The sequence below is a fragment of the Antechinus flavipes genome, chromosome 2 (genome assembly GCF_016432865.1).
Source record: "Antechinus flavipes isolate AdamAnt ecotype Samford, QLD, Australia chromosome 2, AdamAnt_v2, whole genome shotgun sequence".
NCBI lineage: Eukaryota > Metazoa > Chordata > Mammalia > Dasyuromorphia > Dasyuridae > Antechinus > Antechinus flavipes.
The window spans coordinates 140969161-140987569 of NC_067399.1; positions in this window are offsets into that span (position 1 = coordinate 140969161).

Sequence of the window (18409 nt, forward strand, 5' to 3'; positions counted from 1 at the left end):
GTGCCGAGCCATGTCATGGCTACTGCTCCAACAAGAAGTGGGAAAGGGTGAGAGGGGCCTGCTGTGTGCCAGACAGTGTGCTAAATGTTTTTTTTTACAAATATTGTCTCATTTGACTCTCACAACAACTATGGGAGGGAGATGCTATTATTATACCCATTTAGCAGATGAGGAAACTGAGCCAGACAAACTTGTTTAGGTCACACACATTGCTAAAGGGGTCCATTGCATAACCATGGCATGAGAACAAATGCACAAATGGTTACCAAATCCTACTTTAGATATGCACCTGTTCCTACTCTCCTGATGGCAGGAATAGATTGGATTCCCCCATCCTATGATCAGGTAACTCCACCTTACTTCCCCACCTGTCCACACACACATACACCTACCCCTTCCATTTTAACTTTGGAACACTTCCCATAACCAGAACTCTGTGACATGCAGGTGCAAGGAAGGAGGACTGACAACTTCCCTCCCCCCTACCCATTCTGATCAGTCACCAAAAGTCAGATTTCTCACTGAATCAATGAAAAAAAAAAAAAAAACTAGAGAGGAAGAAGGCCTTCATCACTTTGAAAGCATGAGAGGGGCTTTGGATAACTGGATAAAGCAGGTAACACCAAACATAAAATGTGATTGGTTGAAGAACATCAAATCTTTCCTCATTGGTAACATATTTTTAAGAGCAAGCTAATTCAGGACAAATCAGGTGAGCAAGAGAGACTTCCACATCCGGGGAGCTGAAAATTTCAGGATCCCGGAATGAAATCACTCTTGAAGGAAAGAGAAGGTCTCCTTATTTCTCCTCTCCTTTCCCCATTGAACATATTACTGGAGAGATTGTACATATATGTACATATATAAAAAATTAAAAATATATGGATGGATGGATATATAAAAAACACAAATACATTCTGTATTGATCCTAAATATATATAAACATATCTAAATATATGTGTGTGTAAAATACATGCATATGTATATATAGTATATATAATATAAAATGTGTATACACGTATGTGTTAATATATATGTATACATATGTAGATATATATATATGTGTGTGTATATGTAAATACAGATGTCAAATATATGTGTGTATATAAAACATATGTATGTAAAATATTAAAATGTGTGTATATACATACATAAATGTATATATTGAATATATCTGTATGTATATTATATATGTGGGTGTATGTATATATAAAATCTGTGTTGTGAATAAATGTGTATATGTATGTATATACAAATATTTGTGTATAAATTTATCAAATACATGTGCATATACATATGTGTATACAAAAACTAATAAACACAAATAGGTATGTATATGTGTATACATAAAATATATGTATGTGTTATATATAAAATATGTGTATATATAGATAAAATACAAAATGCATATGTGTGTATGTATGTATTAAACATGTATCCTTATATTTGTATGTGTTATATAGATATGTATAAATATATGTAAAGGCATATATGTATTATATATATAGTAAAATAATAAATATAAATATGCATATATCATATATATGCATATTTTATATATATTAAATATGTGTATAGGTATGTATGTAGATAAAATATAAAATGTATATGTATGTATAGATAAACCATGTACTGCTACATGTGTGTGTACATATATGTAAAGGTATATGTGTATTAAATATTATAAAGTAACAAATATAAACATGTATATATGTGTGACATAAAATATGTGTGCTATATATAAAATTTGTATGTGTGCACATAGATAAAATATAAAATGTGTATGTATACATAAAACATTATTATATATGTATGTATAAATATATAAACATATATATTATGTATATATTATAAAATATGAATATGTTTATATATAAATATATATCATATATATGCATATTATATATATATATATTAAATATGTGTATAGGTATGTATGTAGATAAAATATAAAATGTATATATAAATATATATAGACTATGTGTGTCCCTCTCCTCCCAGTTGGCTGGATCACTCTCTCTAACCTAACCTCCCTAGCACCAGGGACCAGAGACAATAAGAGAACTTTCTTAGGAGGCAATCGGGCAAGACTGAGGAGCAAACCCTGGGTTGGAGTTACCACTCGCACAAGCTGACATCCTAATAGACACAGTCTGGTGCTCTATGTGTACTGTGACGTATACAAAATGAATACTAAGCAGTGTGGGAAAGAGGGCACTAGCAGCTGGCAGAATCAGGAAAATCCTCATGTGGAATCTGGCACGTGAGCCTTGAAGAAAACCAGAACTTTCAAAAGACAGATGTAGGGAAGAAGTTAGTGCGTTCCAGGCTGAGGGAACAGCCAGTACAAAGGATGAGACAGGGAAGGGCGCAATGTATGTGCAAAACCATCAATAGATTTTGGCAGCAAAATTGTAGAGGTTAAGGAAGACAGGCATGAGAACACTGCAAAGAAAGGAGCTTACTGTTGTTGCTCAATCTTGTTTTTGTGATCCCATTTGGGGTTTTTCTGGAAGAGATACTGAAGTGCTTTGCCATTTCCTTCTCCAGCTCATTTTACAGATGAGGAAACTGAGGCAAATAGGATTCAGTGACTTTCCCAGGGTCACACAGTCTATGTCTGAGTCCAGATTTGAACTCAGGAAGACAGTCTTTGTGGTTTCAAACCCATCACTCTACCCTCCGAGCTATCTAGTTGTTCGAAGGAACATGTCCTGACAAACTTAAGAATCCAATGGGATTCAAAATCCAGCTCTTCCACTGTCTCATTTCATGTTCTTATCTCAATCACTTCATTTTTCTCCACCTCCATATGATGTTCGTCTTAGTGCTGGAGTGCTGGCCCGTTGTAAAAAGCTGCACTGTTATTGATATTGTTGCTTTTATTGTTGTTCTTCATCATCATCAATCACCTTCTTGAATGATCAAGAGGAGAACATTTTGCCTTGCGAATGAATTGGATTTAAGTGAGACTGAGCTGTGCAAAGCCATCAGTCTCACTCTCTCCTCCAGATGGCCCAGTAGCAAGAAAGTCAAGATAATCAGAATTTGCATTTGATCTTGAAACAATAGGGAGCCATTGGAGTTTATTGAGTAGAGGAGAGAGGATGGCATAATCAGACTCATACTAGGACAATTGGTCTGATATCTATGTGGAGAATGGATTGAAGAAGGGAGAGGCTTGAGAAAGGGGAATGAAATAGGAAGGTATTTCAGGAGTCCAGCTGAACTGGAATGGTAACTACAGGGAGGGGAGGGGAGGGAAAGGGATTTTTTGTGAGAAATGCTGTGGAGAAAAATAAGATTTGGCAACTGATTAGAAATATGGGGTGAATGTGAGAGAGGAGTTGCGCATGATACCAAAGTTGCAAAGAAACCAGTCAAATAGCAGTGACTTACAAACTGACCAATGTTGGCGGAATAGACACCTTGGGATAGCCCCATTCTGTCCCCTTTAGTTCTTAAAAGGCAGCTCTCCTGCTGGTCCTTGAGAGTTCATTGGAACTTGACATGTTCTGCCTCTGACCACTGACTTTTACAGCTTCTCTCCTCCCTGCTTTCTAACTGCTGGTCAGGATGCTAAGGTTCATTTGTGACCTCCTGCCTGTACTTCTCAGCCTTGGCTTCTAGCCCGGAATCTTTGATCAGGCTCTGTTCGTGGCACAATCTAGAACCTAATCTGTTCACAAGAAATGAGTGATTACAGGGCTGTTCGTTTTTCACCATTCCACCAATCTAGACCACCTCTTGCTTCATTCACCTGTGCAATCATGAAGTCCTTCCGTTACATCTCAGTCTGAGTCACTGTAGCTAGATGGACTGACCGCATGTCAGGTTCACAAAGTATAATACCAAGACTCACACTGCCCAAAGTTTCTAATTCCCTTTAGTCCCGGCCTTAACCCCCCAGCCTTTTCTTGCCAACTCAACTTCATGTCTTCTGATATATGCATAACAATAATGGATATTTATGAGGTGAATTACAAACATCACTCTAGTTGGGTTCTCTGGCAATATCGAAAGTACTCTGATGGAACAGCATTTATGTCTAAAGCTATTCATCTCCCTCTCATGAAAGCAATATGGCTCAGCAAATGAAGACCATTAGGAATCTAGCTGGGTTTAACACTCAGTTCTTCCATTGGCTCTTTGCACATTCTTACCTCAATCATTTAATTTTTCTCTGCCTCCACTTTTGTATTGGTCTTAGAGTAGGAAAGACTGGGATCATAGCCTTCTTTCTTCCTTCCTTCCTTCCTTCCTTCCATCCATTTTTCTTTCCTTCCTTCCTTCTTTGCTACCTTCCTTCCTTTGTTTCTTTCTTTTCTTTCCTTCCTTCCTTTCTTTTTTAGGATGCATTTCATTTTTATTTTGAAGTTTTTATTTTCAAAATATGTGCATATATAGTTTTCAAAAGCCTGTGTTTCAAAATTTTTCCCCTCTCCTCCTCTTATCCTCTCCTCTAGAACCAAACATGTTCAATTCTTTTATACATATTTCCACATTTTTCATGCTACACAAGAAAAATAAAATTAAAAAGGAAAAAATGAGAAAGACAACAAAATGCAAGCAAACAATCAAAAAGTGAAAATGCTATATTGTGATCCATACTCAGTTCCCACAGTCCTCTCTCTCGGTGAAGAGGGCTTTTTCTATCACAAGACCATTGGAACTGGCCTGAATCACCTCACATTGAAAAGAGCCTCATCCATCGGAATTGACCATCACATAATTTTATTGCTGTGTATGTATAATGGTTTCCTGATTCTGATCATTTCATTTAGCGTCAGTTCATGTAAGTCTCGCCAGGCCTCTTTGAAATCATCCTGCTCATCATTTCTTATAGAACAATAATATTCCATAATATTCATATACCATAACTTATCATCTGAGATATTTTCTAGCTTTGTGTTCAAATCATTTAAACTCTTCCATTGTCCATAAAATAAGATGTAATAGCACTTAGCTCAGAGGACTATGATAAGTACTAAGATGATATTTGTAAAATTCCTTGCAAACATTATTGCTGTTAATCCTTCATTTTCAAAAAGCCAATGACATCATGGCTTATGTCTTGACTTGGGAGTGAATTGGATTTAAGAGGGGCAGAGTTACACAAGGTTATCAACCTTATTTTCTCTTCCAAAGTCCAATAGCAAGCAGAAGTCAGGACCACTAGTGATGGCTCAGGATGCAACGAATCACCTTGGTGTTTTCCACAATCAGGACAACTATTGATGGCTCAGGATGCAGTGAATGACATTGGTGTTTTCCATGTCTGACCAAGTGTTCCACAACAACTACTTTGGCTACCTTCATAGCTTCTGAACCAAATTGTTCTCATCTGCCCATTCTCACAGGGGAAGTCTTCCCATGCTTGGGGTAGATGTCCCCTTAACTCACTGACAGGTCTGAGGCCTATTATTTTCCACCTGGTTTAACCCATCTGTTGAGATAGTTTTATTGGGTTGTGGCCACTGTGCATACTATAGCTTCTTGGAGTCGCAGGTGAGAACTGGGTGAAAAGTGGATATCCAAAGTGAATGAGTAGCCCTGAAAACAGGTCAGCAAGTACTCATAGGTGGACACTATATTCATATTTATTGCAAATATTTTATTTATAGCAAATATTAAAATGCTATACAAAATGCTAGCAATTAGTATTCCCCTAAAGAGAAAATTCTACCAACCATGATCTAAGTCACCAGAAATATGTGGATTTCCAAATCACTGTGTTTGGATTCCCTTCAAAGCAAGGTATAACAAAAACTTAAATTATTATTGCTGACCAATAGCACGTATCCATACCTTTTTCTTCATCATCACCAAATACAGCAACAACCATACTAATGACTGGCTACTTAAGCAGAGCACAGTGATTGATGCAGGGTGGAAAAGCTGGTATTAAGCACAGCTCAATGCTTTTTGGGACTAGTTGTGAAGATGGTACATATTCACATTCACAAAAAAAAAATACTAAGTGCACAGGGTAAGAGTGCTGAGGGCCAATTAGAGGAACAAACTGTAGGAGCTGCTATGGTTTGGAGGGGAAAGATTTAATCCTGGGCTCCAATAGTCAGAGAAGGTTCAGTCAGGGGGGGTAGGATTTGAACTAAGTCTAGAAGAAAAGGTCAGGCTTAAATAAGAAGAAAGAAAAAAGAAAGGGCATTCCAGTCACAAATCTAGCTGTAACAAAATACTCAGAGCTTCTTTATTTGTAGTCACAAAAGACAAGAAGGAGTAGTTGGAGAAGCAAATGTGGGCTAAGTATTAAGAGAAGTATTAGACCTGAAATCATGGAAACTTGGGTTCAAATCCCATACTTATTTAAGATTGTGTGAGCAAGTCACTTAACTTATCTAAAACCTCAATTTTCACTCCCCTCCTTTTTTGACAAAGTATTTGGAGTTACTTAGTTGACTTGCCTAGCATCACACCACTAGTAAATGTCAAGTATCTGAGGTTGGATTTGAATTCAGATCCTCCTGATTCCAAGGCTGGTACATTTAGTTTGTGAAATGAGAATGAAAATACTTCTCAAGTATCTATCTCGCAGAGTTATTATGAGACTCTATAAGATAATGTAAGAACTTTGCAAAATTTAATATGAATATCCACTACTATTAACCAATAGAATATAACATTCTCCCTGAAAGCAGGGATTGTCTGGGTTTTTGTCTTGACATCTCTAATGTCTTATATTTAATGTGAATTTAATATTAGTATGTATAGTTGTGCAGAAGTCACTAGATGGCTCAGTGGATAAAGCATCAAGCCTGAAGTCAGGAAGATCTGAGTTCAAATATAGTCTCAGACACTTATTAGCTGTGTGATCCTGGGAAAGTCACATAACCCTGTTTGCCTTAATCCACTGGAGAAGGAAATAGCAAAACACTCCAGTATCTTTGCCAAGAAAACCCCACTTGACAGTATTTTCCTGCTATGGCCCATGAGGTCACAAAAAGTCAGACATGTCTGAATGACTGAACAACATATGGAGTTGTGTATAGTAACATGGGATGTTATGGTGCCATAAAAATGATAAATAGGAAGAATTCAGAGACCATGCAAAGAGCTATGTGGGGCAATAGAAAGCAAAGTCAGTAGAATAAGTACAACATATACATCAGCTACAATGACATTAAAAACAAAGGCAATAGAACTTTATAAGTGTACAGATGGATTCAGAAGGGAACATGGAGCAAATGTATTAGCATGGTTTTCATTTCATTACAATTTTATTATGCAAATTTAAAATCAAATATAAACAGTTGACATTTGGGGACTTTATTTTATTTTAAGATTGACTTCATATTTTATTATTTTTTGTTAGTATTTGTTCAGGGCATTGAGCTTATAATAATTTTTAAGAGGTACCAAGACAAAAATATGAAAGCTATTTTTAGAGAACATGAGTAAACCAGCTTAGCTGGTTCATGTAAGTGATATAGTGGGAGGCAAAAGCCAAGCTAAAGAGTTTAGACTTTATCCTATAAGAAATAGGGTGCTATCCAAAATAGTATTTCATTCATTTGCATATAATGGCATCATCTCACTGATTCCATGGTACTCTTCAAGAATAAAGGACAAACATTTGGATAAAATTAATTTGGTAGCATTTAAGCAATGGGTTGGAGGGGGAGAGAGAAGTCAAAGAGATTAAGAGGGTTTTATAATAGTCCAAGTAAGAGGTACCTCAGGCAGTTAGGTGGATTGGGAATCAGGAAGACTTATCTTTCTGAGTATAAATCCAGACTTGGACATGTACTGGCTGTGTGACCTTGGGCACATCATTTAACTCTGTGTGCCTCAGTTTCTTCATCTGTCAAATGAGCTGGAGAAGGAAATGGTAAACTACATCAATATCTTTGCCAAGAAAACCCCAAATGGGTTAACAAAGAGTTGGACTTTCTGAACAACAAAGCAGGGGGTAAAGGAGGGACTGACGTGGAGTGAGTCATAGGCATGGCAAAGGAATGGATTCCATAGCAACAAGGTCTTCATGATTCAGATTTTTATTCAGAAAGATACCTACCTTTCGAAGGTATTAAGGGATTTGCTCAACCTCACCAAACCTGGAAATGTCAGAGCCATATTTCGAAACCAGATTCTACAACAATTCCCCCCCCCCCATTACACTAGAATGGGACTTTCATTGCAGGAATTTGAGTGTGGATAACTAGAAGAATGATGGCAACAATGACAAAAACAGGGAAGCCTAAATTGGGAAATGACACTGATGAAATGAGAAACATTTCTGTTCCACTTAGATATATCTCTGTATCTAAAATCTACATTAGTATAACAGTGACTTTTGTGGTCCCCATTGCCTAGGAAGTTATCTAAGTCACATTTCATCTCTCTTCTAGGATTCTCCAATAGGCTTACAGAGAGAAGAGGGGAGGGAAAAGGAGGAGAAGAAGGAAGAGCAAGGAGGAGTGGGAAGGGCCACCTACTTATCAGGGGAATTCAGAATGCTTCTCCCAGAAGGTGGTACTAGTCATTTTCCACAAGGTGTGTTCATATTAGGTAATCTGAACATGAAGAAAGGAAAACTCTCTGTTACGCTAATAATAGCAAAGGAGAGAGAGAGAGAGAGAGAGAGAGAGAGAGAGAGAGAGAGAGAGAGAGAGAGAGAGAGAGAGAGAGAGAGAGAGAGAGAGAGATGGTGACAGAGACAGAGACAAAGAGAAGCATAAAGACAGAGAGATCTCAAAGCCACTTGAATATGAAGAAGGTAAATAGTAAGAGGTGACATTATTCCATGGATCAGGCTATAAAAAATATGTGAAGGATATTTGGCTGTGTCCATATAGTTCACACCTGAATGAAACATTTATTGAACATAGAAGTTCACTGACTTATACAGTGTCACTAGACTTGTAAGTATCAGAAATGAGCTTTGAACTCAGGTCTCTTTGATTCCAAACCCAGTACTCTATCCATTATACCATCACTATCCCTGATTTAGATATGTTCTGGATCAGATTATGACTTCCGTAATTTCTGTAAAATTTCCATAAAAATTGGATTCTAGCTGTCCCTAAGACATTGAGACTATAAAGAGTTTCCACTGTATTATGAAGATCACAAAATAAGATTTATAAGAAAGAAGAATTATGTATATACTTTTTGTTTGAATGTTTATTAATGTGTAGGATACTAGACAACTCTCTCACATTCAATCCCTTACATTTTTGGAGTGTTTTTTAAAGGGTTTTCATTCCCATTCTTGCATTTGATCTTTTTTTTTCTTATATTTTATTTTATTTTTTCCAATTACCTCTAAAAATTTTTTTAACATTCATCTTTTAAAAATTTTGAATCCCAAATTCTCTCCTTCCATCTCTTCCTTTCTCCCTCCTTGAGAATGTTACAACAATCCAGTGACCAAATAGGACAGGCATTTTCTTATTTGACAAATTAACACTCAGAGAGTCAAATGGTTTGAAGTAATGAAGTAATAGATTAGAAAAGGCTCCCAGTCTAATATTCCAACAGCCCCTTAATATTACTACATAGTAGATTTTAGGTGTACTTGTACTATTTTTTAATCGTGGGTTCCTTCTTTCAAGCATTTCATTCCAAACTCCTCATCCAACTTTCACGGTTAGAAACTGTAATGTTTTCCATTGGTTTGAAATTAATTTGCTCTAATTCACACCAGCATTATTTTGATTGCTTTTGATTAAGTTTAACAAACTGAAGAAGTCTGCTGAAATTAAACATCAAAGTAAACAATTCCTTTTCTTAGGCCTCCTTGTGCATAATTACCAGCCTTGTCATTCTTGCTAAATATATCCATTATGTGACAGCTTAACAGCCTGGGTTGTGGCAATTAATACCCTAGTGCATGGGCCCAGAAGCCTTTCTAAAGGAGGACTCTAGCATGAAAGGAAGCCCATTTCCATAACTTCCAGAACACAAGAGTTGTTTTGAAACTGGAGGAAGGGGGTCTTTTACAGGTCATGTTTGCTTTAAGAAAAGAAAAAAGAACATGGCATATTTAATACTAGGTACATGCAAAAGGAGTTAGGGCTTCAGATGTAATGTAGCAAAAACAGATTCTTTGAAAGCATCATTTTCAAAAAATGCTCACAAAAATTAATGGCTAATAATTAACCTACCGAAGTGACTAATGACTAGAGGAAAGTTTATAGGCAGCCTTATAACCTTGCAGAAAATGATCAAAGTCTAAAAGGTCTTTTTAGTTAGAAACTTAAAACAATCAATTTGAACACTATAAGGTTCATTGGTTTTTTTGCTAGTGTTACTAGGGAGGGGGTGCAGTTCACAGGGGAGAAGTGTGTATTCATTGACTATTTATACATTTATAGTCAATGAGAGATGGAAACTGACATCTGGGAAGATCCAACTAGAGATGATCAAGCCCATCTCCCCCTGGTCCTGCCAACCACAAGACCTCTGGGATGCTGGTCAACTCTGGATTTTGGCAGAAATAAGGCAACCCCAGCAGTTCTTAAAATGAACTGCACCCCAGAGCCCATTGCACAAGTACTCAATCTATCAAGCCACTTGGCTAATCTTGCATAGGATTATGAAGGCAGCAAAATGTCTTTAACATTGAATCATTGACCCCTTTTGACACCCCTTTCCTTTACCAAAGGATTTTCTCTTCAGATATCTTAGTATTTTTGTTTCTCTCATTGTCAAGTAAAGTGTTAACTGATCATTAGGGTATTAATTGTTTTTAATATGCTATTTGCATTTTAATGAGATTCTGGAAAATCCTTCCCAAAAAATTACCCACTGTGCTTTACATTTTTCATTTTTCATAATAGTACCTTTTTATTTTTTGAAATATATACAAAGATAGTTTTCTACATCCACTCTTTTTTTTAATTTTAATAGCTTTTTTATTTACAATTTATATGCCTGGGTAATTTTACAGCATTGACAATTGCAAAACCTTTTGTTCCAATTTTTCCCCTCCTTCCCCCCACCCCCTCCCCTAGATGGCAGGATGACCAATACATGTTAAATATAACATAAATATAACATAAATATAACCAATACATGTTAAATATATAAGTATAAATTAAATACAAAATAAGTATACATGTCCAAACCATTATTTTGCTGTACAAAAAGAATCGGACTCTGAAATATTATACAGTTAGCCTGTGAAGGAAATCAAAAATACAGATGGGCAAAAATATAGGGATTGGAATTCGATGTAATGGTTCTTAGTCATCTCCCAGAGTTCTTTCGCTGGGTGTAGCTGATTCAGTTCATTATTGCTCCACTGGAACTGATTTGGTTCATCTCATTGTTGAAGATGGCCAGGTCCACCAGAATTGATTATCATCTTAGTATTGTTGTTGAAGTATATCATGATCTCCTGGTCCTGCTCATTTCACTCAGCATCAGTTCGTGTAAGTCTCTCCAGGCCTTTCTGAAATCATCCTGTTGGTCATTTCTTACTGAACAATAATATTCCATATTATTCATATACCACAATTTATTCAGCCATTCTCCAATTGAGGGGCACCAACTCAGTTTCCAGTTTCTGGAAAAGAAAAAAGAGGGCTGCCACAAACATTTTGACACATACAGGTCCCTTTCCCTTTTTTAAGATCTCTTTGGGGTATAAGCCCAGTAGAAACACTGCTGGGTCAAAGGTTATGCACAGTTTGATAACTTTTTGAGCATAGTGCCAAATCGCTCTCCAGAATGGCTGGATGTATTCACAATTCCACCAACAATATATTAGTGTCCCTGTTTTCCCATATCCCCTCTAACATTCCACATTATTTTTCCCTGTCATTCTAGCCAGTCTGAGAGGTGTGTAGTGGTATCTCAGAGATGTCTTAATTTGCATTTCTCTGATTAATAATGACTTGGAGCATCTTTTCATATGGCTAGATATAGTTTCAATTTCTTCATCTGAGAATTGTGGCCCATGTAGTTGGAAAAGACAAAGCTCTGATTTTGTCTAGGAAGTTAAGTATGTTTTGTATGGTAGGATGATATTCTAGTTACAGAGGCAAAAGCCAATCAAAAGTAGATCTTGCAGAGAAGAAGCTGGTTTGATTGGAACAGAGATATTATATGGTTGATGTTTGTCCTTAGTTCTCAAAGAATACCATGACATCAGGGAGTAATGCTCTGACATGCAAGTGAATTAGATTTAAGTGAGGGAGGGCAGAGTAAGATCACCTGCCTCACTTTCCCCTCCAGAGATATCTGTGTCCAGTGGCCAGATAAAGATCGGGATGCCTGGAGATGGCCGTTGGCCTTTTTAAGCTAACAGATCTCAGTTTGACTGAGCCAATGCCTAATCAGTGATTAAGGGTAGGTAAAAAATAAGGCTAATAATGATCTTTTTTACCTAGTCAAAAAAAAATCAGTCTGGGAGATAATCCTCAGGGTTTCTGACCAAAACAGAAACAATTACTAATTGCATTCATTCTATGTTAATCAGGATCTGATCAAAGAAAAGTAAAAGCTCAAATTGAATAGACCAGTTATAATCAAACTACTGAGGAGGGTTTTGAATAATGGATTCAGTGGTTTGGACAAAAAACAAACTGCTACACATGGAATAAAGGCTGGTCACCATCTAATACAGTAGTAGTGTTGTTCATTTGTTTCAGTCATGTCCAAATATCCATGATCCCATTTGGGCTTTTCTTGGCAAAGATACTGGAATGATTTGCCTTTTCCTTTTCCAACTCATTTTATAGTTGAAGAAACTGGGACAAACAGGGTTACGTGACTTTCCCAAAGTCACCCAGTGTCTGATGCTGGATTTGAACTCAGGGCTTCCTGACTCCAGGTCTTGTACTTGATCCACTGTACTACCTAATTGCCCATAGTACCAGTAACCTATATGGTTATATAAACCATATAAACCAAAATTCAATCTGACCTGCTTGAAATCCCATAGGCTACATGAGGATAGAATCATTCACCAGGGCTGGTCTTAAAAGATTTCAAAATATTTTGCTGAATTAGTACGATTTAGATTCCCCTGAGTGTGTGCTTGAGGAGGCTATACAAAAGCTTTCTTCACTGAATAACAATTTTCCCTAAAAGAAACTGAAAACTCTAAGTGGAAGCTTTTCAAGACCCTGGTAGAGAAAAACAACAATCAGGACCAGCTTGTTGGTAGCTTTTTGTGGGGGAGGGACATAAGGAGGATGGTATATGTTAGGGGACAAAGTTAAACTAAGAGGCAGAGAGGGAAAATCAGCTTTTGAAGAATACCTTATGTTCATTCTCCTTCCCTGGCCTTTTTAGGAATTTCTTGGTTTCTCTAATATGGGATGATAAGGGCTAGCCTCTACTCTAGGAAAAACTGTGCCCAAGTCCTCTATCTGATATATAATGGCTGTGAGTCTGGGAAAGTCACAACCTTTCAATGTCCTAAACCAAGAAAATCAAATGGAAATGGAAATCACTAAACTATACATAGAGACAGCTAAGTGGCATAGTGGATAGAGAGCCAGGCTTGGAATCAGGAACATTCATCTTCCTGAGCTGAAATCTTTTTGGCTTGGGATGCAGAATGAGACATGATTTTGGAAATAGTTAATGTAGGAAAAGGGAGCTTAGTGACCCAATGGACAGACCACCAGACTCAGTCAGAAAGCTCTAAGTTAAAATCTGACTTTAGATATTTACTAGCTGTGTAATCCTAGGCAAGTTGTTTAATTCTTTTTGCCTCAGCTTCCTCATCTGTAAAAGGAGCTGGAGAAGGAAACAACAAATATTTTAGCATCTTTGTCAAGAAAACCCCAAATGGGGACAGCCTCATGGTGCAGTAGATAAAGCACCAGCCCTGAAGTCAGGAGGACCTGAATTCAAATCTTGCCTCAGACACTTAGCACTTCCTAGCTGTGTGACCCTGGGCAAGTCACTTAACCCCGATTGCCTCAGGAAGAAGAAGAAGGAAGAAGAAGAAGGAAGAAGAAGAAGAAGAAGAAGAAGAAGAAGAAGAAGAAGAAGAAGAAGAAGAAGAAGAAGAAGAAGAAGAAGAAGAAGAAGAAAAGAAAACCCCAAATGGAGTCACAAAGAGTTGGACATGACTGAAAATAATTCAACAACCAAAAAAACAATATACGTAAGGATCGCTAGAAGTATATTGATTTAGAAAGCACATAGTAAACATCCATGATCTATTTTTATTACATCTATGTTCTATTATTTTTATCTTTCTATGTTATTTATCTATGTCCTATTATTTTTATTTGTTTTGTTAAATATTTCCCAATTACATTTTAATCTTATTGGGACAGCACTTAGGAATGTGGCCACAATAGTCCCTGTGTTTGACACCTCTCATCTAATAGAATCTTCAAGGATTCTTAACCTACTGTTTGTGACCTTTTAAAAAAATGATAACTACATTTCAATAAAATTGGTTTCTTTTGTAATCCAATGTATTTAATATATTTAAGAAACATTGTTCTGAGAAGGGATCCACAGGTTTTTTTAGCCTGCCTAAAGAGTCTGTTGAGTGAAATGAGCAGGACCAGGAGATCATTATGTACTTCAACAACAATACTATATGATGATCAATTCTGATGGACGTGGCCTTCTTCAACAATAAGATGAACCAAATCAGCTCCAATAGAGCAGTAATGAACTGAACCAGCTACTCTGGGAAAGAACTCTGGGAGATGACTATGAACCACTACATAGAATTCCCAATCCTTCTATTTTTGTCCACCTGCATTTTTGATTTCCTTTGCAGGCTAATTATACACTATTTCAAAGTTCTACTCTTTTTATGCAGCAAATTAACTGTTTGGATATATATATATATATATATATATATATATATATATATATATATATATATAAACATATATATATATATAGTTTTTAACTTATACTTTTAACATATTTAACATGTATTGGTCAACCTGCCATCTGGGGGAAGGGGTGGGGGGAAGGAGGGAAAAAGTTGGAACAAAAGGATTTGCAACTGTCAATGCTGAAAAATTATCTATGCATGTATCTTGTAAAAAAAAAAAGCTATTAAAAAAAAAGAGTCTAAGACACAAAAAACTTAACAATCACTATTCTCAAAATTATTTGCAGAGTCACTGATATAACCTGTATTAGTAGATGTAATTTCCTCACTTGGGAATTCTCTATATTCAGAAGACTAATCCCATTCCTTTCTCTATTATTAGTTCTTGGGGACTGAATGGGAAAGGAGTAAGAGGTCAGGAGGAGAGAAAGAAAAAAGGAACAGAGAAAGAGATAAGCACAATAATAATGGTAATATAGACAATAAAAAGAAAACAATGAGAAAAGAAGAGAGTAAGAAAAGAGAAAAAAGAAAGTAGAGAAGGAAAATGAGAGAGAAGAATATCTCCTAATCATGGTAGTAGATGGTCTTGGGGCTGGATACAGTTTCCACTCCCATTTGGTTGATTAGTTGTTGTGCTTCATGCTCCAAGAGAACCAAAATTACATCATTATGTCTGGGTTGAGATACAGTGTGTCCAACTATGGGTGATCAAACCAATACAAACAGAAGGCTCTACCCAGATCATCTACAAATAGATCATGCAGTTTTCATGCAGCATTCTAGACAGCTGAAAAGTCTTCCTATCTCTGTTCTGTTGCCCAAAGTCTTCCTCTCTTCTCCAGACAGCCTATCTCCTCTCTCCCAGCATCCCCTCTAACCATCCCCCACTACTCCACAAAAGAGGCACCCTTAGTACCTCTTTGTTTCTTCACTATGACATGAATTATTTAATGGAAGACAAATATAATCATGATATAATAATTGATATTTGGTTTCCAATAGCAGAAAGAAGAGATACACAAACAAAAAAATTGAAAAACACAAGCCAGGGTCCCTGAGGACAGAGTCAGACTGAGGATATTTGGGTAAATGCAGAGTAGCTAAATTGCAGAGCTTAGAAATGAGCCAGACTAGATTAGGAGATGATGTTGGGGTTGGATAGGGACTAAGCTAGTTCCCATCTTCCTATGCTATGCCTTGAGCAAAACAGCAAAATAAAAAAATCTTTATTTAAAAGTCCTTAAAAACAAGACTGATTCAGTCAGAAAGCACTTATTAAGCACTTATTATGTGTCAGGAACTATTTAAAGCACTGAGAATACAAGAGAGACAAGTCATGACTGCTCCCTGCCCTCAGAAAGTTTATATTCTAATGGAGGAGATGAGTAAACAACTATATATATGCAAAATATATAAATGAAAGGTAATCTTAGAAGAAAGGTGAATAAGAGAATGAGGTGACTGATGAGGAAAGTTCACTGCTAGGTCCATATAGTGATGGACTTGAATGATAGGAAATGGAAGTTATACTTTCTTTAGTAAGAAGTAGGGGCCAATGGAGGTTATTTGAGCAGAAGATTGATATTATCAGAGTTATATATTAGAAAAAGGCATTTTAATTTTAAAGAATTAAAGTATATGAAAGGGTTGCCTTCTGTTAGGCTGCAATTCCAGTGATTCATTTACCAAGATAAAAAGAAATAATACCTCATATTTATACATTTTTTAACATGTCAGAGTACTTTATTACTTAATTTTACTCTTGCAACAAGCCTGTGAGAGGAGCAAAATAAGTATTTTTAATACCTATTTAAGAGATAAACAAACTGAGGTACAAGGATTACATAACTAGGGTTTCACAGGTAGTTAGTAACAGCAGGGACTGAAACCCAAGCTTCTTGATTCCCAGTCCCAGGTTTTTTAAATCCACTCTCCTGTGGATTTAGCATCTAAACGGTAGAGTGAATAGATCTCTGAGCCTGAAATCAAGAACTGAGTTCAATTTCAGCCTCAGATACCTCCTAGCTATGTGTATGTCACTAAACCTCTTTCTGCCTCAGTTTCTGCAAATGTAAAATGCACCTATCTCACAGGATTATTGTAAAGATCAAGTGAGATATCTGTGAAGTTCTAAGCATAGTGCCCAGCATGTAGTAGGTACTTAATAAATGCTTATTATCCCTGTCTGGGATAAATTGGGAGAGCCATCTGTTCCCAAATCAGTTCAACCTATTTACGTCCATTGCCCTATTCCTCATCTGGACCTATGTTTACTCTTTCTTTCTCCTTACTTGTGTGTGATGAAGATTAAGAATACCAGAAATTTTCCAACTCTTTGGGAAACTGTGCTAAGCTCCTCAGAGCAAGGTCTTGCTTAAATAAAAGATAAATCCATCAGCTTCTTGAAGTTGGTGGCAAATCATCAGCCCAGTACTGAGCCAAACTAGATCTCTATAAGGGATTTACTTATTCCCTTTCAAGGACCTCAAAAAATCTCACTTCATTTCATTGCCTCTATCCAAGTAAGGTTTTCTTTTTGTTCCACACAGGGGAAAAACAGAAACTCAGGAATAGAATTAGAATACAAAGATCTAGTTCCCATGCCAGTACATACATCCCCATGATTCCTAATGACAAACTCACTTTCTTATTGGTCATAATGCCCTGATTTCTATGATTTTTCAATATGTTCCTCCTGATTAATTCTGCAATCACATATTCAGGTATTCAGACATATTCGAGATTTTTCCTGTTCTGGCCCTTTTTAGGGCTCTCCTCAATATGTCTCCATCACCCTAACTCCTTTCCACTAGACTCTATAGGCTAGGCACTTAAAGATTTAGATACATGTGTCATCCATGTCCCCCAGTTACTGCTTCTCCCTACAGGATTAATCTACACATGTATCAGTTGGCAAGTGAACTGATGACTGTGCCCTGCTAGAGAATTTGGTTTATGAAAGTGGTACCTGTTCTGACAACCTTGGGGGGATAGAAAGTGTAATGTCCAAGCTAGCTTTCTGGGGGACCTTCAGAAAGGTCTTTGTCTCAGCAGGATAGACACCACGAGGATAGTCAGGAAGAGAGTCTAAAGTCTTTTATTGTCTCCTTCACAGTCTGTGTCTGTCACATTCTGACCCAGTCTTGTCTTAGTGGAGGTGTGCAAGAGGCAGGAGAGCCACCAGGAGGATGGTCAAAGATGGAATGGCTCATTTCCAGTCCTCTCAGCCCTTAAGTACCCTATTACAATTACATCATTACAGCATACTGAATATATGTGAACTAGAGAACTATTACATCACCATACTAAGTACTAAGTATATGCAAACTAGAGAATCATCATTTCATCAATTCCACTGAGTTAACACCTTGTTGTAAGTATCCTTGTTTCAAGTATACTCCTTCAGAGTTCTGGCCTTCTACAAAAAAAGAGGGCTAGAAAAGCAGAGGGAGGGGAGGGGAAAATAAGACAGGGATCTCTACAAAGAAAGAAAAGCCCTAAATTTTCCTGAGTATTTAATCCTGCTCCAAAGTTTTCAGTCCAGAGAAATATATACAAAATTGCATGACTTGGAGTAATAGGCAATAAAAGAATCTGTCTGTTTCCTTGCTGCCTCCACTTTTT